This window comes from Triticum aestivum, chromosome 6A (assembly GCF_018294505.1).
Source record: "Triticum aestivum cultivar Chinese Spring chromosome 6A, IWGSC CS RefSeq v2.1, whole genome shotgun sequence".
In the NCBI taxonomy this organism is placed as follows: Eukaryota; Viridiplantae; Streptophyta; class Magnoliopsida; order Poales; family Poaceae; genus Triticum; species Triticum aestivum.
The window spans coordinates 96080770-96104945 of NC_057809.1; the positions used below are offsets into that span (position 1 = coordinate 96080770).

General features: G+C 50.8%; 1 pseudogene; it reads left to right on the top strand.

Annotated features, from left to right (window-relative positions):
• The first annotated feature begins 203 nt into the window (after positions 1 to 203).
• The window catches only part of LOC123130374 (cytochrome P450 81Q32-like), a 36071-nt pseudogene continuing 12098 nt past the window's right edge, over positions 204 to 24176 (top strand).

The window sequence follows — 24176 nt, forward strand, 5'->3', positions numbered from 1 at the left end:
AGACCAGGTTTCACGTAAGATCCATCCTTATGGATGACACGTGGCATTCACAAATCACAAAGCATCTACCTCATCCTCACTTGAAATCAGAGGGAAAGAGGTTAGATGCTTTGTGATTTATGAATGACACGTGTCATCCATCAGGGCGGGTCTCACCTGCTAACCGTGAGACCTAATTTCATATAATTTTTTTCCGTCGACGGATGGTGCAACCGCACCGAATCCACTCCCACTGTTGGGCCACCTCCCCCTGATCAAGAAGCCGCTGCACCGCTCGCTGGCCACGCTGGCCGCCTCGGTGCACGGCGGGGCCCTGAGGCCGCTCGTATCGCTGAGGCTGGGGGCGCTGTCGTGGTTCTAAGCCTGACAGTAGAGTGGGGGGTAGGTATGGAGAGGCAAGGTCCTAGCTATGGAGAGGTTGTAAGCACAAAGGATGTACGAGTTCAGGCCCTTCTCGGAAGAAGTAACAGCCCTACGTCTCGGAGCCCGGAGGCGGTCGAGTGGATTATGAATGTATATATTACAAGGTGCCGAACCCTTCTGCCTGTGGAGGGGGGTGGCTTATATAGAGTGTGCCAGGACCCCAGCCAGCCCACGCAGGAGAGGGTTTAAGGTGAGTTAAGTCTGGGGCGTTACTGGTAACGCCCCACATAAAGTGCCTTTACTATCATAAAGACTACTTGATTACAGGCCGTTGCAGTGCAGAGTGCCTCTTGACCTCCTGGTGGTCGAGTGAGTCTTCGTGGTCGAGTCCTTCAGGCCAGTCGAGTGAATCCTCGTTGGTCGACTGGAAGGCGACCTCTTCTAAGGATGTCCTAGGGTAAGTTACTTGGATCAGGTCCATGATCCTACCCTAGGTACACAACCCCATCATTAGCCCCCGAATGGATTGAGGCTTCGAGTGAAGGAGTTGATGTCGTTTCCGATTGACCTTTGCGCTCTAGTTGTGCGCTGTTCTGGACCAAAGAATCTCTTCGTTGACAGGGAGCAATTTGCCTTCAGTCGACTCGATCCATTCTGTTTTTACGTCGAGTGATCTTTCGGGCTTCGACGATCTCCGAGCGACGGATCGCTGGAAACACCGCGTCTGACAGACTGATTTGTTGCTCGCGGATTCCGCGGGATGCGAAATTTGGGGGCGCGCGCGAAGCGGGGCGGACCGCGGCGTTCGGATGGGACGGGGCATAGACGCCTCGATCTCCGCGCCGCCTTTTTCGCCACGTATCCAGCCTGCATAACTGCCCTCAGATATGATTAGATCGACCGGGCCCGCATGTCAGCCACTCGGAAGGGACCTTATAAATGCGCCCGGCGAGGATTTCTGTGCTGCGCCCCAGCATTCTCCCTCTCTCTCTGCTTCCTTCTTCCCTGCTCAGCGTGCTCGCTCTCGCCTCCGCACCACTTTCCTTCGCGCATCCCCCCGGCGACCATGGCCAAGGAGAAGACGGCGGCGCTGGAGCGCGCCAAGAAGGCGTCGGCGTCGGAGAGGGCGAAGGGGAGATCCACCAGCCGTGGAGGGTCCTCGTCCAGGTCCCGCCTGCCGAAGGGCTGGGTCCAAGGAGACTGGATCCAGTCGACCATCACAGAGAAGGACCTCCTCGATATGGCCAACGAGGGCTTGATCCCTCACGGAGCTGCGAGGTTGCCGGGGGAGGAGTGGCATCCACAGCCAGAAGAGGGTGAGTGTGTGCTTTTGGCCACTCATGTGGATCGTGGGTTTTCCTTGCCGCCAAGTATTTTCTTCCGTGGCTTCTTGAATTTCTTTGGAGCGCAGCTCCACCACTTTACCCCAAACTCCATTGCCTATCTTGCTGCATTCGTGTCCATGTGTGAGGGTTTCTTGGGCTGTCGACCGCACTGGGGTTTGTTCAAACATATCTTCACGTGTCGCTCTCAGACCGTGAAGAAGGCGAGCCCAGGTGATGAGAAAACCCGAGTCGTCCAAATGTGTGGGGGCCTGGGGATCCAGGTGAGGAATAAGAGCACCTTCCCGCCCATGACCTTTCCCGAGTCCGTCAGAGGCTGGCAGTCGACTTGGTTCTACTGCCAGGTCCAGTCGACGCCAGGGCAGTCGAGTGGACTCCCTCCGTTCACCATGGACCGAGTGAGCAAGCCTTCCCCTCTGAAGCTGATTCCGGAGGAGAGAGCCGACGTGAAGATGCTGATGGAGCGCGTGGTGCAGTTGGTTCGGGAGGGAGTGACAGGCATGGACCTCTTGGAGGTTTTCCTCAGGCGTCGCATCCAGCCTCTCCAGTTCCGGAGCCACTGCATGTGGTTGTACTGTGGGACCGAAGACGAGACCAGAGTCCATCCAGAAGCAGTCGACGACGTCACTCTGGAAAGATGGATGGTAGCCGTTACCGGAAACAAGGACAACCCGCGCGGAGCCAGAAGGATTCCTCCACTCGACCACAACAGCGACCCAAACAAGGTACATTTGCTCTGCTCTCCACTGCGCCCTTGTCGCATTCATTGCTGTTAATCTTGCCGACTGGTCGACTGATTCTTGTCTGGGCATTTGTTAGGCCCTCACCGAGCTGTACTCGATGCCCAATGGGGCACAAGCTTCGACTGAGGAGGGCGAGGCGAGCGGAGGCGAGAGCCAGGAAGAGGAGGAATGGGACTCGGATGTCGCAGAGGATGATGACGACGATGATGATGACGACGACGGCGATGATGATGACGCCAAAGACGAGGAGGAGGAGGAGGAGGTCGTGCCACCGCGCTCGGAAAGGCGGTCGAAGCTCGTCCACGATCCTTCGACTGAACGTGGCAAGGGGGTTGCGACGCAGTCGACCAAGCGCCCTAGGACCACTTCTCCGGCGCCGACTGAAAAGGCGTCGAAGCAGCCTAGGGGGGCTCCGCCGAAGCCGACCAAGCTCCTGCCGAAGATGAAGGTGTCCATCCCCACCATATCAGGGTAATTGTGCTGCTCATATTTTCTTATTCTGTATGAACTTTATTTCTGGTCGACGCTGAAGTTAGTCGACTGATCCTTTGGAGTTGCAGTGCTACTACTTCTGAGACCTCGGCCCGGGCCGATGACCACGAGATGGAGGATGCGGCAACTTCGAACCCAGGTACTGTATTCTTAACACCGTTTTTAGTCGACTGACTCGCGATCTCTGATCCTGATCCTTCTCCGCAGCTCCACCCAACACTGTTATCGATCTCCCTGACGACGACGAGGATGAAGAGCCACTGACACGCAGGAGGAGTCGGAAAGCGACCACCAGTAAGGTACCTCAGGATGTGACGGCGCCTGAGATTCTGACTGTGGAGGAAGGGAACACCACTCGACACACGGTGTCCTTCGCAAGTCCACTGACGAGTGCTCAGCAGCCCTCTCTCTTCACGACGCACCACGTCCCAGAGGACCAAGCTGGCGCAGCGAAGGAGGCAATACGCCAGGCGGGCCTTATGATGGAGCAACTGAAGACCATCCGGGACGCGAGCCAGGCAGCTTATGACGCCAGTTCTGCCCTCCAAAGCAATGTCCAGGTCAGTCGACCGTTGTTTGTTCTGTTGGATATGCTACCAAAAACTTTTCTTTTCCGGAATTTATATTAGTCACCCACTGGGTGTGTCGAATAAACTCCGTGTTAGCGGGGGCACGCTGAGTGCACCCGCTGGGTGTAGTCCCCAAGGCTAAGGTCGACTGCTGGCAGTCGGCCTTAGGCTTTATGATGTCAATCTTTCTGTCAGTCGACTGGTCGACTGGATTTCACAAACCGGTGGGGGCACGCTGAGTGCACCCACTGGGTGTAGTCCCCAAGGCTAAGGTCGACTGCTGGCAGTCGGCCTTAGGCTTTATGATGTCAATTTTTCTATCAGTCGACTGGTCGACTGGATTTCACAAACCGGTGGGGGCACGCTGAGTGCACCCACTGGGTGTAGTCCCCGAGACTGTGGTCGACTGCTTGCAGTTGATCACAGTCTTAGAGAATGCATCTCGCACACTTTTTTTTTTTTGAGGTCGACTGGTCGACTTTGTCTTCAACAGGATTAGTGGGGGCACGCTGAGTGCACCCACTGGGTGTAGTCCCCGAGACTACGGTCGAATGCTTGTATTCGGCTGTAGTCTTAGAAACGTGTGTTTTTCCCTTTTTCACTCGGAAGTGAATTACATTTGACATTTAGTCGATTGGTTCTTCGCAGAACTCTTGTGATCTTGTGGCTCGCTACTCAGAGCTGGAACAGAAACATACTCAAGTCGAGCTGAGCTTGAAGCTGGTTCAGGAGAAGCTGACAAAGGCAAAGGAGGAGACCGAAGGTATGTTTGGTGAGACCCTGACGACTGCTTTTCCCCTTGCTTGTTTCAGCATCTGATCTTGCTGTAACTTGCAGGTAAGGTAAGGGAGGCCCAGCAGAAGAAAGACCTTGAGCTAGCTGAGAAGATCAAGCTTGCTGACGAGAAGTTAGCTTCAGTCACCAAGCTCGAACAAGACAATACCAATCTGAAAGCTGCTCTTGGGATTGCCAACAAGGAGGTCAGTCGACTGAAAACTGACAAAGCTGCCCTGACCGACCGAGTCAGCAAATTGACTGAGAAGAAAACTGAACTGGAGGCCTTCCTGAGTGGCCTTGCCAAGAAGTTGTTCCTTATGCTTGAAGGTAAACCTCCATGTTTGGCAAATATTTCCAATTGTGGCTTTTTCCATTCGACTATCTCCTTGACTTAGTGATCACCCTTGCAGAATTTTGTCAAAACTTTGAAGAAGAAACCAGTCGACTAGAGCCAAACCTTGACCCCGTCAATTCTCCGGTGAACGACGAAGTTGCCATGGATATTTTCCGACTGGAGTCTCGCGTTGCAGCTGTCGTGGACTATCTCGCAAGGCTGAAGGCCGCCACATCTCGCATCGACTCGACGCTCTGGCCTGAGGAGACACTTCAGAATGACCTTGAGTCACTGATGGCCCGCTTGAACACGATCCCTGGTCGAGTGCAGGAGTGGAAGAAGTCCTCGGCTCGGTGTGGTGCAGATGTCGCTCTGTGTCTGCCCCGAGTCCACTGCAAAGATGCACGAGAGGAGAAGCTGGCGGCCCTTCGGGTGGCCAATACTAAGAAGCACGACTTCAGGTCCTTTATGGAGACTTTCCTTGCAGCTGCCACTCGGATCGCCGACGGAATTGACCTTGATGAATTTGTTGCACCTTCCAGCCCTCCACAGGAGGGGTAAAAAACTTCTTCTGGCTCGACACTTTAAATTTGCCTCGGTATGCCGAGTGGAATTGTAACCGACAAACCTTAACGGGCTTGATGCCTGAGCACTTTCGGTTCCTTTAGATATCGATTCAAACTTGAATTTGGCGCTTGAATATGATTGCCTTCGGCTCGGAATGTCTTTTGCAGGTTCAAAGCAAGGCGCCTGTACTGCAATCGACTTGTTCTTTAGTTCACTTAGGCGAGCACCGGGCTGCAGCTAAGCCCCCTGAGTGAGAGGGCTGCTCTCCACTCGGCAGGGTTTTTATAACTTAGGCGAGTGCTTCGACTGCAGCTAAGCCCCCGAGTGAGAGGGTTGCTCTTCACTCGGTAGGATTTTCACAACTTAGGCGAGTGCTTGGACTGCAGCTAAGCCCCCGAGTGAGAGGGTTGCTCTTCACTCGGTAGGATTTTTGTAACTTAGGCGAGCACGAGGCTGCAGCTAAGCCTCCGAGTGGAAGTCTGGCTTACCACTCGGTAGGATTTTGATAACTTAGGCGAGCACGAGGCTGCAGCTAAGCCTCCGAGTGAGAGGATTGCTCTTCACTCGGTAGGATTTTCACAACTTAGGCGAGTGCTTGGACTGCAGCTAAGCCCCCGAGTGAGAGGGTTGCTCTTCACTCGGTAGGATTTTTGTAACTTAGGCGAGCACGAGGCTGCAGCTAAGCCTCCGAGTGGAAGTCTGGCTTACCACTCGGTAGGATTTTGATAACTTAGGCGAGCACGAGGCTGCAGCTAAGCCTCCGAGTGAGAGGATTGCTCTTCACTCGGTAGGATTTTCACAACTTAGGCGAGTGCTTGGACTGCAGCTAAGCCCCCGAGTGAGAGGGTTGCTCTTCACTCGGTAGGATTTTTATAACTTAGGCGAGTGCTTGGACTGCAGCTAAGCTCCCGAGTGAGAGGGTTGCTCTTCACTCGGTAGGATTTTTATAACTTAGGCGAACACGAGGCTGCAGCTAAGCCTCCGAGTGGAAGGCTGGCTTACCACTCGGTAGGATTTTGATAACTTAGGCGAGCACGAGGCTGCAGCTAAGCCCCCGAGTGAGAGGGTTGCTCTTCACTCGGTAGGATTTTGATAACTTAGGCGAGCACGAGGCTGCAGCTAAGCCTCCGAGTGGAAGGCTGGCTTACCACTCGGTAGGATTTTGAAAAACTTAGGCGAGTCCTTGGACTGCAGCTAAGCCTCCGAGTGGAAGGCTGGCTTACCACTCGGTAGGATTTTGAAAAACTTAGGCGAGTCCTTGGACTGCAGCTAAGCCCCCGAGTGAAAGTCTGGCTTATCACTCGGTGGGATTTTGATAACTTAGGCGAGCACGAGGCTGCGGCTAAGCCTTCGAGTGGAAGGCTGGCTTACCACTCGGTAGGATTTTGAAAAACTTAGGCGAGCACGAGGCTGCAGCTAAGCCTCCGAGTGGAAGGCTGGCTTACCACTCGGTAGGATTTTGATAACTTAGGCGAGCACGAGGCTGCAGCTAAGCCCCCGAGTGAGAGGGTTGCTCTTCACTCGGTAGGATTTTGATAACTTTAGGCGAGCTCAGGGCTGCAGCTAAGCCTCCGAGTGGAAGTCGGGCTTACCACTCGGTAGGATTTTGATAACTTAGGCGAAACGGATTCGCAGCTAAGCCTCCGAGTGGAAGGCTGGCTTACCACTCGGTAGGATTTTTACAAACTTAGGCGAAACGGATTCGCAGCTAAGTCACCCACTGAGGGGGAATTTTATTGGACAAAAATAAAAAGTGACAGAAATTATAGAGGAACTGTGACACTATTATTTTGAGGTCCATGAACTACAGGAGTACTTTGTTGCAACTCACCCGAGTGAGAAATCTTAAGTATAAAATGGGCGGAGTAGCTCCGCTTTCCAAGCTCGGGGCTCGTCGATGTTATGCTCGACGTTGTAAAGACAGTACGCCCCGTTGTGGAGAACCTTGGTGACGACGAAGGGACCTTCCCAAGAAGGAGCAAGCTTGTGTGGTTTGTGCTGATCCACTCGGAGAACTAAATCTCCTTCCTGGAAGGCTCGACCTCTCACATTTCTGGCGTGGAAACGACGCAAATCTTGTTGGTAGATGGTCGATCGGATCAGAGCCATCTCCCTTTCTTCCTCTAAAAGGTCGACTGCGTCCTGCCGCGCTTGTTCAGCTTCTGCCTCGTTGTAGATTTCAACTCGAGGAGCATTGTGGAGGAGATCACTCGGCAAGACTGCTTCAGCTCCGTAGACCAAGAAGAATGGAGTTCTTCCGGTCGACCGATTAGGTGTGGTCTGCAGTCCCCAGAGTACAGATGGAAGTTCGTCGACCCAAGCTCCAGCCGCGTGTTTGAGAACACGCATCAGTCGAGGCTTCAGTCCCTTGAGAATCAGTCCATTAGCTCGCTCTGCTTGTCCATTTGACTGCGGATGGGCGACTGATGCGTAGTCGACTCGTGTGCCCTGGGAGTTGCAGAAGGTTCTGAATTCCTCTGAGTCAAAGTTCGACCCATTATCTGTAATGATGCTGTGTGGGACTCCATATCTGAATATTAGTTCCCTTCTTTATCCTTTACCTTCTTGGGGTTCCAGGATCCTTTTTGTTTCCCCTTAAACTTTCCTTGAGTTACGGCCAGAGCCTCTCCAGGAGCTGCCGGTTCAGCCTTTCGCTTCTGTTTCCGACTGACGTTCCCTTTTTCCGACTGACTTGGCTTGTGCTTGCCGCTTCGGAGTCGGTCTTCTTCTTCGCCGTTGGCATACTTGGTAGCAATCTCCATCATTCGACTCAAGGTCATGTCACCGGTTCGACCAAATTTCAAACTCAGTTCTCTGTTCTTGACGCCGTCTTTGAAGGCGCAAACTGCCTGATGATAAGAGACATTTTCCACGGTGTGGTGCAAAGTGATCCACCTCTGAATATACTCTCTGAGAGTCTCATTAGTTTTCTGCACGCAGACTTGCAGCTCTGTCAATCCCGCTGGTCGCTTGCAAGTCCCTTCAAACGTTCTGACGAACACTCGGGACAGATCTTCCCAAGTGTAAATGCTGCTAGGAGGTAATTGAGTCAACCATGCCCTGGCAGAACCTTCCAACATGAGGGGCAAATGCTTCATGGCCACCTCGTCGTTCCCACCACCGATCTGAATTGCCACTCGGTAGTCTTCAAGCCAAGTTTCAGGCTTAGACTCACCAGTGAACTTGCTGACTCCTGTTGCCAACCTGAAATTGGGGGGGATAACTGCGGCTCTGATAGCTCTGCTGAAACATTCAGGACCAGAAACGTGTACTCGACTGCTCGTGGGTACATCTCTGTCGAGTGCGCCTCGATGGGCTTTGTTCCGGTCGACCAGCCCTTGCACGAGAATGGATCGCGCATCGAAGCCTGGCTCTCTGGGGTCAACAGGAACCCTACGCCCTGCACTGTACTGACGCCTATCATCTGGCTGCCGAGGAGCGTAAGACCCACCCCTCGGAGGGGAATAGGGCACTCGACGCCTATCATCTCGGTCGAGTCTGTCGCCATATTGATCTCGCCAATTCTCACGCCCTTCGCGCCGCGGAGGCGATCTGGGGCTGTGAGCCGACTGAACCGTATTCACAGTGACAGATCGACTGTGAATTCTGTTGCGCGACTGAGACACGGCTGAATTCTGATCTCCTGCTGCCCGGAGCAGATCCCTGATCTGCAGCAAACCTCTGCCAGCTTCCGACTGCGAAGGCTGAATGGACTCTGCTATACGGGTCGCAGCTGCTAAATTCTGAATTGGGGTTCGATATACCTGAGTCGGCGGGAAGAGTTGACGTCGACTGGTGTCGGGAACTCGTTGCCGCGCGCGCTCGTCGAGTGCTCGCTGAAGGTTCTCCAGTCGAGTGCGCTCGGCCAAATTGGCCAGACGCGCCTCCTCCAAGGCGCGAGCCTCGGGGGTTTCTCCTGTGATGGGAATACGCAGGGGATCTTCGTTCCTGCGGCGAAGCTCTTCTCTTTGCAGAGAGTCGAGTGGTTCGGGCTGGTACTCTTCGTAGTCTCGTGCATGGTCGCCGCCGCCACCTGCTCCACCGCCACGGGCGAAGCCAGGAGGGCTGTGGGGCCCGTCAACCATCAAGATTTCCGCCGCTGGATCACTGCTTCCGCACTCGGATGCAGTCTCTCCGGAGCCAGTCGACTGATCGAACAAGCCGTAGAGAGATTCGTTGGGCTCGATTGCCGCAACTTGTGTAGTAGCCGATTGGCGAGCCACAGCGTGACTCACCCATCGCTGAAGCCTCGACCGGCCTGAGCGCATGCGCCGGCAGGAGACCGGGAGGGTGGACGATGGAGGAGCCGACCGATACTGGCCGACGGTTGCCGCAGCAGAACGCCGCGGACACATGCGCGAAAATGCGTCGCACCGCGGACGGGGAGCGCATCTACGTCGAGTGGAGCCTCCTGGAGCCATGCGGAGTCGTCGGCGATGAAGGTGAGAGTGCCGAGACGGATCTCTTGACCCTCGACCAAAACTCCAGCAGACACCATGGTGAGAGTACTCAGAAGAATCGCAACTTCTCCACAAAATCGCTAAAACACCCGCCCCACGGTGGGCGCCAACTGTCGTGGTTCTAAGCCTGACAGTAGAGTGGGGGTAGGTATGGAGAGGCAAGGTCCTAGCTATGGAGAGGTTGTAAGCACAAAGGATGTACGAGTTCAGGCCCTTCTCGGAAGAAGTAACAGCCCTACGTCTCGGAGCCCGGAGGCGGTCGAGTGGATTATGAATGTATATATTACAAGGTGCCGAACCCTTCTGCCTGTGGAGGGGGGTGGCTTATATAGAGTGTGCCAGGACCCCAGCCAGCCCACGCAGGAGAGGGTTTAAGGTGAGTTAAGTCTGGGGCGTTACTGGTAACGCCCCACATAAAGTGCCTTTACTATCATAAAGTCTACTTGATTACAGGCCGTTGCAGTGCAGAGTGCCTCTTGACCTCCTGGTGGTCGAGTGAGTCTTCGTGGTCGAGTCCTTCAGACCAGTCGAGTGAGTCCTCGTTGGTCGACTGGAAGGCGACCTCTTCTCAGGGTGTCCTAGGGTAAGTTACTTGGATCAGGTCCATGATCCTACCCTAGGTACACAACCCCATCAGGCGCGGCCAGCCCTCCTCGTGTCGACACATGCTGCCGCCGAGGAGTGCTTCACGGCGCAGGACGCCGCCCTGGCGGGACGGCCACGACTGCTTGTGGGGAAGTACCTTGGGTATAACCACACCACGCTCACTTGGGCATCCCACAGCGCCCACTCGGGCGTCCTGCGTCGATTCCTCGTCGGCAGGCTCTTCTCGGCGCCCCGCCTCGATGAAAGCACGGCCGACCGCCGTGTCAAGGTATGTTGTTGCCGCTCTCTCTTATGCCGGACGGAGAATAGAGGTAGAAAAAATATAACAGTATTTTTCCGGCCGCAACATAGCCCTTTCCAATTATCTCCGGCTCACTCCCCGTCTACAAGCCATACAATGAGGGATCCGGCTTGCCTGCTCCCTCCTCGTGCTCCCATCCGTGCTCCCACTTCATCCTACGGTTGTTCTTTTTTCTTTTCCCTTTCTAATCTAATCATCTCCCCCTTGATTTTAAAGGGGTGAAGCCAGACCTTATTTTGTTCCAATCAAATCAAGCCACGTATGCGGAAGAACGGATGGGAGCACACGCAGGGAGCAGGCAAGTCTCATCCTACAATGAGGGACCTTTTATATCCAGATATGCACACACGCTGGACGCCACTAACCTAGCCACTAACTGCATGGCCTTTTCCTAGGCATGCACTAAGCACTAAGGGCATCTCCAGCCGCGCCCCCAACAGGGCCCCCCAGGCCACTTTTTCGGCGCTGGCGCCGAAAAAACAGCCCAGTCGTGCCCCCAGGACACCGAAAATCGCCGGTTCGGACCTTTTTTCCGCCCGGCGGTCACATGCCGAATCCGGCGCGCTGGGGAGCAGTTGGGGGCTCCGGCGCTAGGGAAAAGCACGCCTGGCCCACACCGACAGCGGAAAAGTCAAGGTTTTCTTCCCCGACTTGCCTCGCACCCCCCGCGCCCTCGGCCACCACTAGCTATATCACGGCGACGGCCGCCGCCCTACTCCGCTAGATAGCCATTCCCCGCCGGAAAATAGCAGCGCTTCGCCGCGGCAGCCCCTCCCACAGCAGCTGGGCGTTTCCGGCCGCCGTTTCCGGCCGCGGAGGCGCGGTTTAACGGCGGGTACACGCCCACCGAGCGCAAGGTGTTCGGCGTTTTGCCTGCCTCGGCGATGGACTCGGATGAGGAGGAAGAGCTCGCCGCGCTGCTGGAGGAGAAAGCCGCGGCCGACGTCCAGGAAGAAGAGCATCTCATGGTGCTCGCCGCCCTCGGCCAGCTACTAGCGAGCAATGAAAAGCCGCGGCGAGGTGGCTCGGCGCCGGGGCGGATGAAAGAAAAGAACCGGCATCGTCTCCAAGGCTACTGCATGCTCTACTCCGACTAGTTCGCCGATGCTCCACTTCATGGCGAGAGAACATTTCGGCGCCGTTATCGGATGAGCCGAAAGCTCTTCCTCAGGATTGTGAATTCCATCCGGGAGTTCGACAACTACTTCAAGTGCAAGATGGATTGCACTGGCGCTCTTGGATTCACCTCCATCCAGAAGTGCACGACAGCGATGAGGATGCTTGCATATGGAGCTCCCAGTGATTCACTCGACGACTATGGGCGCATGGCCGAGTCCACCAGCATAGAGTGTTTCTACAAGTTCTGTCGGGAAGTGGTGGCAGTGTTTGGGCCACAATACTTGAGAACACCCAATGCGGAAGACACTGCTCGGATCCTAGCCCAGAATGCAGCAAGAGGATTTCCTGGGATGCTTGGAAGCATCAACTGTATGCATTGGAAATGGAAGAATTGCCCATTTTGTTGGCAGGGGATGTACAAAGGCGCCAAAGCCGGTTGCAGTATGGTGCTTGAGGCGGTAGCCACACAGGACCTTTGGATTTGGCACTCCTTCTTTGGTATGCCAGGAAATCACAATGACATCAACGTGCTGCAGTGTTCTCCTGTTTTTGCCAAGCTCGTTGATGGCCATTCTCCTCCGGTGAACTTCGAGATCAATGGGCACCAATACAACAAGGGGTACTACCTAGCAGATGGCATCTATCCGAGATGGTCGACATTTGTGAAGATGATCTCAAACCCTGCGGCAGGAGGCAAGAACGCCTAGTTTGCGAAAGTTCGGGAGGCTTGCAGGAAGGATGTCGAGCGGGCATTTGGTGTGCTCCAATCTCGATTCGCTGTTGTTCGGTACCCCGCTCAGACCTGGTCCAAAGATCAAATGTGGGAGATTATGACTTGCTGCATCATCTTGCACAACATGATCATCGAGAGCGAGCAAGAAGACCTAGTATTTGACACTGAACCATACTACAGGCAGGGTCCTCTAGCCGAAGTTGATCACCAGCTACCGGCAACTTGGACTGCCTATCTCAGTATGCGTCAGGAGATCCGAGACTCATAGGTGCATCATCAACTGCAGAAAGATCTGATTGAGCACCTATGGAGTCTCAAGGGGGACGCCGTGTGATGAAATACGAGTTTTTATTTGTTGAACTATATAATTTGTATTGAACTATTTGTTGTTGTACTATTTTGTTGAAGTATTTGATTTTTCTGTGATGAAATATGTGATAAGAAATAATTGTGTTGATAATTGAACGCTGAGACACGGCGAAACCACGCCGAATATGGGCCTATTCTCGCCCATATGGGCCTGCAAAGTGGGCCAATTTCGGCGCCTGGGGGCGACGACTGGGCGCAAAACCGCCCCCAGCGCCGATTGTATCGTCGGCTCGCCCCCAGGGGACGATTTTTTTGCGTCCTTGGGGGGCCAACGGCTGGAGATGCCCTAACACACGCCCCAGCCGGCTTTGTAGCTACAGAACCCACGCACGCCCATCCTCCTAGTGATTCGGTCTTCTCCCAACGTGAGCACCTACTCATCCGTAATACCTGGTCACCACCACGCATAGCCAGCGCCCGCTGCAACAAACCAGTCTGCGATAATGAATCAAACGCACGCACATGGGCCATACACTGCCTATACACACACATGCCACGCTGCTGCGTCCCGCACGTCCCGCCCGTCTCGCGCGCCATCGAAGCGCCCGACGAACCCGACAAGCCCGACGCCGTGACTTATTCCAACACATACCTCCCAAGCCACGGCCTAGAGGAGTCCGTCATCGTCGACGTTGCCGCCGGCCAAGAGAGCCTGCTCCACCGCCGGTCTTTTTCCGCAGCTACAGGCACTCGCGCCGGAAGTGCCTGTGCTCCCCGCACTTGTAGCAGTGCCAGCGGCTGTTGCTGCCGCTTCCTGACGCCACGCTGCGTCCGTCGTCGTCGTCCCGTGCTCCGCCATGCTGCCACTCCCGCGCCCGCCACTGCGCCGCCGTGAACAGGAGATGTCCGTCCCGCTGTCCTGCCGTCGACGCCGAACTCGCTCGTCGAACGCGCGCAGCCGCCCAAGCACTTCGTCGAACGCCATCGTCGTCACATCGTGAAACTGCTCGACACCAGCGACGACGGGGAAGAACCGATCCGGCACCGTATCCAGCAGCTTCTTGACGAGCGCCGCATCGTCCAGCGTCTCCCCGTGGTTGACGTACCTTGCCGCCATCGCCGCGAGCCTCCCTCCGTACACATCGAACTCCTCGCCGTCCGCCATCTTTAGGCGGTCAAATTCGCCACACAGCATCGCCAGCCTCGCCGCACGGACCCGATCGGCGCCGACGAACCTCACCTTCAAGGAGTCCCATACCTCCCTGGCGATGAGCTTCGTCAACACCTGCAATAGCACATCCTCCAGCAACGCCCCGAGAAGCAACACGGCGCCATCTTGTCCTTCCGCGCGTTCACCACCGCGTCGCTCGGTGCCACCGCCTTCCATACGGTGTGGACGTCGAGGATCGCTTGCGCCTTGATGGCCCAGACCGTGTAGTTCTCCGCGGTCAGCATTGGCATCGCCATCGTCGCCGATCCGCCCGCGCCGCCGCCGTGTGGGACGAGCGCCATGGTCGTCGGTGATCGCCTGAACCGAAGCTCTGATACCAATCACTAGTAGAAAAGGGGGCTTTTGTTCGGGCCTGGCCAGCCCATTAGTCCCAGTTCTGCCACGAACTGGGACCAATGGAGGCATTTGTCCTGGTTCGTGAGCCCAAGGGGCCGGCCGGGGCCTCGTGGGCATTGGTCCCGGTTCGTCTGGGCCCATTTGTCTCGGTTCTTGGCATGAACCGCGACCAATGGGCCTCGCTCCTGGCCCACTACCATTGGTCCCAGTTCGTGGCAGGAACCGGGACAGTAGGATGGCCTTTAGTCCCGGTTCCAGCCACGAACCGAGACCAATGAGTTGCCTATATATACCCCATTGCCGGCGAGCAGAGCACTCCACAGTGCTCTGTTTTTTGCTGGCCGGCGAGGGGGAGGGCATTGGGTGCTCTAGCTCACCTTCTATGCACATGAGGTGTTCGATGAAATGCCCGAGCCACACTAGTTAAGCTTTCTCCTCTCGAAGCTCGACCTCCGAGCTCCATTTTTTCCGAGATTTGTCTAGGTTTAGCGGTCCGTCACGCCCCGTCCTCGTCTTCACCGCCGTCGATCGCCCGCGCCGATCTCGTCGCCGGCACCACCGTGGTGAGCCTCTTGTTCTTATCTTCTTTCTGAAAGAAAAAAATCTTACTTTAGATAGATACTTGTCTAATTTTCTTACTTTTGACACACATAATTATATATAATGCACGCAGATGAACCGGCAATGGATGTACGGTGACAGACACACCTCTGAGTACATTAAGGGCGTGCATAATTTTCTCGAAGTGGCTGAGGCAAACAAGCAGAATGGTTTTATGTGTTGTCCATGCCCTAATTGTGGGAATACGAGGTCTTACTCTGACAAGAAAATCCTTCACACCCACCTGCTTTATAAGGGTTTCATGCCACACTATAATGTTTGGACGAAGCACGGAGAAATAGGGGTTATGATGGAAGACAGCGAAGAAGAGGAGGACGATGACAACCATGTGCCCCCTGAATACAGTGATGCTGCAACGGGGGAAGCTGAAGATCAAGAGGAAGCTGAAGATCCAGAGGAACCAGACGATGTGCCCGATGATGATCTCCGCCGGGTCATTGTTGATGCAAGGGAAAAGTGCGAAAGTGAAAAGGAGAAGCTGAAGTTCGATCGCATGTTAGAGGATCACAAAAAAGGTTGTACCCCAATTGCGAAGATGGCAACACAAAGCTCGGTACCGTACTGGAGTTGCTGCAGTGGAAGGCCGAGAATGTTGTGCCTGACAAAGGATTAGAGAAGCTACTGAAAATATTGAAGAAGAAGCTTCCAAAGGATAACGAATTGCCCGACAGTACGTACGCAGCAAAGAAGGTCGTATGCCCTCTAGGATTGGAGGTGGAGAAGATACATGCATGCCCTAATGACTGCATCCTCTACCGCGGTGCGTACAAGGATTTGAACGCATGCCCGGTATGCGGTGCATTGCGGTATAAGATCAGACGAGATGACCCTGGTGATGTTGAGGGCGAGCCCCGCAGGAAGAGGGTTCCTGCGAAGGTGATGTGGTATGCTCCTATAATACCACGGTTGAAACGACTGTTCAGAAACAAAGAGCATGCCAAGTTGATGCGATGGCACAGTGAGGACCGTAAGAAAGACGGGAAGTTGAGAGCACCCGCTGACGGGTCGCAGTGGAGAAAAATCGAGAGAAAGTTCTGGGCTGAGTTTGCAAGTGACCCAAGGAACGTATGGTTTGCTTTAAGCGCGGATGGCATTAATCCTTTCGGGGAGCAGAGCAGCAATCACAGCACCTGGCCCGTGACTCTATGTATGTATAACCTTCCTCCTTGGATGTGCATGAAGCGGAAGTTCATTATGATGCCAATTCTCATCCAAGGCCCTAAGCAACCCGGCAACGACATTGATGTGTACCTAAGGCCATTAGTTGAAGAACTCTTACAGCTGTGGAATGGAACAGGTGTACGTGCGTGGGATGAGCACATGGGGGAAGAATTTGACCTAAAGGCGTTGCTGTTCGTGACCATCAATGATTGGCCCGCTCTCAGTAACCTTTCAGGACAGACAAACAAGGGATACCACGCATGCACGCACTGTTTAGCTGACACCGAAAGTATATACCTGGACAGATGCAGGAAGAATGTGTACCTGGGCCATCGTCGATTTCTCCCGACCAACCATCAATGTCGAAAGAAAGGCAAGCATTTCAAAGGCGAGGCAGATCACCGGAAGAAGCCCGCCATGCGTACCGGTGATCACGTACTTGCTATGGTCTCTCATTTACACGTAATATTTGGAAAGGGTCCCGGTGGACTAGCTGTTCCGAATGACGCTGAGGGACGCGCACCCATGTGGAAGAAGAAATCTATATTTTGGGACCTACCCTACTGGAAAGAGCTAGAGGTACGCTCTTCAATCGACGTGATGCACGTGACGAAGAACCTTTGCGTGAACCTGTTAGGCTTCTTGGGCGTGTATGGGAAGACAAAAGATACACCTGAGGCACGGGAGGACCTGCAACGTTTGCACGAAAAAGACGGCATGCCTCCAAAGCAGTATGAAGGTCCTGCCAGCTACGCTCTTACCAAAGAAGAGAAGGAAATCTTTTTTGAATGCCTGCTCAGTATGAAGGTCTCGACTGGCTTCTCGTCGAATATAAAGGGAATAATAAATATTCCAGAGAAAAAGTTCCAGAACCTAAAGTCTCATGACTACCACGTGATTATGACGCAACTGCTTCCGGTTGCATTGAGGGGGCTTCTACCGGAAAACGTCCGATTAGCCATTGTGAAGCTATGTGCATTCCTCAATGCAATCTCTCAGAAGGTGATCGATCCAGAAATCATACCAAGGCTAAGGAGTGATGTGGCGCAATGTCTTGTCAGTTTCGAGCTGGTGTTCCCACCATCCTTCTTCAATATCATAACGCACGTCCTAGTTCATCTAGTCGACGAGATTGTCATTCTGGGCCCCGTATTTCTACACAATATGTTCCCCTTTGAGAGGTTCATGGGAGTCCTAAAGAAATATGTCCGTAACCGTGCTAGGCCAGAAGGAAGCATCTCCATGGGCCATCAAACAGAGGATGTCATTGGGTTTTGTGTTGACTTCATTCCTGGCCTTAAGAAGATAGGTCTCCCTAAATCGCGGTATGATGGGAGACTGACTGGAAAAGGCACGCTAGGAGCGGACTCAATAATATGCAGGGACGGGCATTCTTGGTCTCAAGCACACTACACAGTTCTACAGAACTCTACCTTGGTGACCCCGTATGTCGATGAACACAAGAACAGTCTGCGCTCCAAACACCCGGAGCAGTGTGACGACTGGATTACATGTGAACACATCAGGACTTTCAGCAGTTGGTTGGAAACACGTCTCAGAGGTGACAACACTGTTTGTGATGAGCTGTACTCGTTGTCCAGGGGACCATCTTGACTGTATTGACTTACAAAGGATACGAGATAAATGGGAATACATTTTACACGATCGCCCAAGATCAAAAGAGCACCAACCAAAACAGCGGTGTCCGCTTTGATGCAGCAACCGAGAGGGGAAAGGACACATATTATGGTTACATAATGGACATATGGGAACTTGACTACGGACATGATTTTAAGGTCCCTTTGTTTAAGTGCAAATGGGTCAATCTGTCAGGAGGCGGGGTACAGGTAGACCCACAGTACGGAATGACAACAGTGGATCTGAACAATCTTGGGTACACTGACGAAACCGTTCGTCCTAGCCAATGATGTGGCACAGGTTATCTATGTGAAGGACATGTCTACCAGACCGAGAAAAAGAAAAGATAAGGAAGCGAATACATCATACGATGAGCCAAAGCGCCACATAGTTCTTTCAGGAAAAAGGGACATTGTGGGAGTGGAGGGCAAGACAAACATGTCTGAAGATTATGAAAAGTTTCATGAAATTCCTCCCTTCAAAATCAAGGATGCCCAAGCATCCTGATAAACGATGAAGATTATCCATGGTTACGGCGCAATAAGCAAAGCACACAAGCGAAAAAAAGTGAAGACTTTCTCTCCACAACTATTATGATGATACCATGACAACTTTCAACCTTTTCGTAGTTCATTTGAAATGCCTGTTGTAACAGACGAGTTTCCGTATGAAATCCTGATACTTCGAAACAGATTGTCCGTTTTGTACACGAAGTGCATCTAGTTTTTGCCGTAACCCTCTCTACTTTCTTGCACATGCTATGTGGGTGAAATGATGATACCATGCCAACTTTCAACCTTTTCAGAGTTCATTTCTAGTGCTTTTCAATTTCAGGGTCTTATAACTCAAAATAATCAGTAAATGCATGGAAAATAACAAATATCATAAAAAATAAATAAGTAATTAGAAACAGAATAAAATAAATTTTAATAAAATATATAAGTAGAAACAAAATAAAATAAACTTTAATAACATAAATAAAATTTATGAAACTAAAATTATCAACGTATTTTCTGTTCAAAATATTATAAGCAACCTCTAGTATTACTGAAACTAAAATTATATAAAATTGATGCAACTAAAATTATCAAGTTTTTTCTGTTCAAAATCATTAAAAGCAAAAAAGAATTTTCATAAAGAACTTTTTTGTTAGAAACTTTAATAGCAAAAAGAATTATCATAAAATAAAATAAATAATTAATTAGAAACAAAATAAAATGAAATAAATAAGAATTTTGTTGTAACTAGAAACAAAATAAAATAAATAAAGCAAAAAAGAAAAAAATAAACTGGGAAAAAATAAAAAAACGCCACCTACTGGGCCACCACGGCCTGAATACGACTAGAAACCCACCCATGGGCCAGGATTCAGGCCCGTAGAAGGTCCAATAGGCCCAGAGGCAGATACAGTGTGTTTAGGCCCGAAAGCCTGCATTTAAGAGGAGCTCGAGAGGGCACCGGGAGTGGGGCTTATAAACCACTCTTGAGCTCCCTCAGCTAGCGAGGTGGGACTAAACTTTCGTGCCGCGATGCGGGCAACACAAGGCCTTTAGTCCCGGTTGGTGCCACCAACCGGTACTAAAGGCATACATTGGTACCGGTTCGTGGCACCAACCAGTACCAATGCCCCCCCTTTAGTCCAGGTTTGTGCCATCAACCGGGACCAAAGGCCTCTGCTTCCCGCCCTTTGGGCTGCTGAAAAATGACCTTTGGTCTCGGTTGGTGGCACTAACCAGGACTGAAGGTGTGCTTTGGTCCCGGTTGGTGCCACGAACCGGGACCAAAGGTCTGTCTATATAAGCCACACTTGTAAAATTTTGGTTCAGTTCTTCTTCCCACTGCCCCGACGCCGTCGCCACGCGCGCCCCTGCCCCGACGCTGTCGCCGCGCCGCCGCCCCCTGCCCAACGCCGTCGCCGCCCGCCGCCCCTGCCCCGACGCCGTTGCCGCGCCGCCGCGCGTTGTCACCGCCCCGGTCCGCGTCGCCCCTGCCCCGACGCCGTCGCCCCCTGCCCCAACACCGTCGCGGCGCGCCGCGCCGCCCCGCGTCGTCACTGCCCCGGTCCGCGCCGCCCCTGCCTCGACGCCGTAAAAAATATATGATTAGATGATTTTTTTTGTTCATAGATGTGATTTTTTTGTTCATATATTATATGATGTTTTTATATTGTTCATAGATGATCGATCATATTTGTTCATATGTATGCAAGCGAAGTCGTTGTAGTGAGTTGTACTGTTTAGGGTTAGGGTCGTCGAGGAAAAAAATTAAGGAAAGAAGAAAAGAGGAAGAAAAGAGGAAGAAGGAAGAAGAAGAAAAATAAGAAGAGGACAAAGAAAAAGAAAAAAAAGAGGAGAAGGAGAAGGAATAGAGGAGAAGAAAAAGTAGATTAAAATCTATTTTTTCTTCTTCTCCTCTTTTTTTCTTCTTCTTCCTCTTCTTATTTTTTATCGGGTATGTCGTTGTCGATATACCCCCTCTCCGATAACTTCGACATGAGGGGGCTCGATAAATAATAGAACTAGTTAAACAAGTTTATTTTTAGTAAGTACTACTTTATTTTATTTATAATAAGTGCTTAGTAGTTGAACTAGTTGATTTAATAAAACTACTTTATTTTACTATATATAGAAGTAGTTTATTTTACTATAGAAGTAGTTTATTTTTAGCAAGGAAATTAATAGAACTAGTTTGTTTTTTAGTTAAAGCAATTATTCCCGCATCGACGTCGACTATGCATATCCCGCATCCTCATCGTCGACTCAGTGGAGGAGGCCGGCTTGATCAAAGGGGCCATGTCCGGGACTGGGCTCCGCCAGGCTGGTTTTGGGAGGTGCTACCTTCCGGGGGGCGTAGGTTGGTGAGGAGCCAGCCCGTCATTGACCCGATCCCTGTTTGGTGGCGGTCGCGTGGGCTAGTGACGGTGCCGAGGCTTGCGGACACCGCGGAGGTGGTACGTCACCATGTCAGCGAGGAGGACCAGCACGTCCGTCGCTACATGGTTACGTTGGAGGGAAGGTTCGACAATACCTGGCAGGTTCTTCATGGATCTCACTAGAGCTGTGATCCTGTGATGGTTCCTTCCCTTTGGGTGTCCACCGCCCGCGCCGATACCCGTCGGGCGCTATAGTTCTAGCTGTACTGGCGATGCTATATGTATGATAGTATTCGAGGTGTATTAGTGATAATATTCGACGATGTACGGACGCATGGAGATGATGTAGTTTTCCTTATAATTGAATGCATCATAATTTTAATACTACTTTATTTTGCGATTTGATTTTGCTTACTGAATGCTCAAATTGGAAAACTACTCCTACTTTGAATGCTAATTGGAGAGCACTATGCAAGGCGTATGCATATGATTAGTTGATAGCTTATAGTGTTTTTGTTTTCGCAGAAATCTAGGAGCCCCCCTCCATCATCCCCGCCGTCGTCCCTGTCACCGACCCCCTCCGACCTCGTGGTGAGACCAGTCAAATCCTTTTTTAGAAAGATAATTAAACGATATTTCGGATTGACTTTAAGTCTGTCGAGTCTCCACCATATATGAGAGGAAAAAGAAGCCCGACTGTTGTCATGGGGGTCGTTTCTCCTTCTTCTCCGGGTGCTAGACCTTTGTTATGCACCAGGGAAAGAAGGAGTAACGACCATCACCGACGGTCGCAAATGTCAGAGAGGAATCAGTGAGGGAGAGTTCCACCATATATATATATATATATATATATATATATATATATATATATATATATATATATATATATATGGGGACGAAGAATCCCGACTATTGTCGTGGGTGTCGCTTCTTCTTCGTTACCGTGTGCTAGACATTTTGGTGTGATGCACTCAAGGACAAAGTGAGGAGCGACCATCACCGAAAGTCGAATATATACACCACGTGAGCTAACAGTTTTCAAGAAAAGACTCGACAGACCGATAGTCAACCTGTGATGAATAATAATGATCTAATTTAGTTTTTGTAGTACATATATTTAATTGTACAAGTTTAATCTTTGAATATATGAACGTAGAAAATGTCATCATCAGACGACGAATGTCTCCCGGGGGAGTGCAGCTGGTGCCACGACGATCGAGGTCTGTGCGACATGCCTCACCTGGATGATGATCGGCGCTTCAACATTAAGCTCGAGGAGACCTTCGATGTTGAAATGGTACGCAACAACGACAAGTGTTTTTTCGTAATTAAGCATGACTACAACTATTTCAGCGTGTAATTCTCATCTTTTCAATTCGAGTAGCTTATCCCATGCCATGCAAGGCGCTATGTCTTGGAGAGGATGGGTTTTGAAGACCATGAACATTTTGAAACAAAGAAAATTCACCTAAGGACTCATCATGATGTGGATTTTGAAGTAAAGCTGTACAATTCTGAGAGCGTAACCCATTTTGGATGCAAAAAATGGGAAGCATTTTGCAAGATGTATGGTTTTGATGAGGGTATGCTTGTCACCATGGATCTTGGTGATCCTGAAATCGAGCAAGACAATATGGACATTTGGGTCCTTGTTGATACGCCTCCAATTCTACCGTTATGTGAGTTTAGTTTCTCAAACATAGTTATTAGCTAATTTATATTGTTTATTTCAAAATAGTTGACAGCTTATTTCCATTGACAGCTTATTTTCATTCTTCAAAGAATGTGCGGGAGATTGTAGACAAAACCCACTACACCGATGGCTCCGAATTAACTTACAAGGAGAAAAATCATTTGGTCGGATTTTGTACTGACATTGAGAATTACAATATCTACAATCAAACTCCTCAACATTATGGTCAAAACGTGCCACTAGTGCATGTGTTCAACTACGGTAACTACCATGGAGATACCCTTGTAAGATTTTTTAGTATTACGACATCCGTGAATCTTTTGCATACTTCTAAAACTAGTACATCATTGCTAACTATGAAGTTATTACTACGTTTTTCAATAGATAATCCCAGAGAATTGTGTGCCTCATTTGATGTATCAGAAAGGTAGCCTTAATGTTTTGAACATACAGCCAGGTCATCCTAGGAATCTCAACTGTCCATACCAGATTTCTAAAAGAAATGGAGACATGCAAATCAAAGTATGGAAAAAATGTATGGACAGGCGTAAGGAGGTTCTTGAAAGCAAAAGGAAGCAAAGCGCAAGAATTGGAGACAGGATGATCTCCATTCTTCATAATGGAGAGTCAGGGTCTATATTGTTTTATACTATTTTACCTTAAAGAGGGTATTTAGGTCCTACCTAATACTGATGATCATGTGCTAAGAACGATTAAGTAGGGTTGGTTCGATGACTATGAGGATGATGATCGTATGACTTGTTATTAATAACGAGTAGAAGTTGTATGATGATGATTAGTAGACTTGTTATTATATATGATGATGCATGATGCGAGCATGAAGAGTTATTATATATCATGAAGGAAATATGCCCTAGAGGCAATAATAAAGTTATTATTTATTTCCTTATATCATGATAAATGTTTATTATTCATGCTAGAATTGTATTAACCGGAAACATAATACATGTGTGAATACATAGACAAAAACAGAGAGTCACTAGTATGCCTCTACTTAACTAGCTCGTTAATCAAAGATGGTTATGTTTCCTAACTATAGACATGAGTTGTCATTTGATTAACGGGATCACATCATTAGGAGAATGATGTGATTGACTTGACCATTCCGTTAGCTTAGCACTTGAACGTTTAGTTTGTTGCTATTGCTTTCTTCATGACTTATACATGTTCCTATGACTATGAGATTATGCAACTCCCGTTTACCGGAGGAACACTTTGTGTGCTACCAAACATCACAACGTAACTGGGTGATTATAAAGGTGCTCTACAGGTGTCTCCGAAGGTACTTGTTGGGTTGGCGTATTTCAAGATTAGGATTTGTCACTCCGATTGTCGGAGAGGTATCTCTGGGCCCTCTCGATAATGCACATCACTCAAGCCTTGCAAGCATTGCAACTAATAAGTTAGTTGCAGGATGATGTATTACGGAACGAGTAAAGAGACTTGCCGATAACGAGATTGAACTAGGTATTGAGATACCGACGATCGAATCTCGGGCAAGTAACATACCGATGACAAAGAACAACGTATGTTGTTATGCGGTCTGACCATAAAGATTTTCGTAGAATATGTAGGAGCCAATATGAGCATCCAGGTTCCTCTATTGGTTATTGACCGGAGACGTGTCTCGGTCATGTCTACATAGTTCTCGAACCCGTAGGGTCCGCACGCTTAAAGTTCGGTGACGATCGTAATTAGGGTTTTTCTGTTTTGATGTACCAAAGTTTGTTCGGAGTCCCAGATGTGATCACGGACATGACGAGGAGTCTCGAAATGGTCGAGACATAAAGATTGATATATTGGAAGCCTATATTTGGATATCGGAAATGTTCCGGGTGAAATCGGGATTTTACCGGAGTACCGGGGGTTACCGGAACCCCCCCGGGG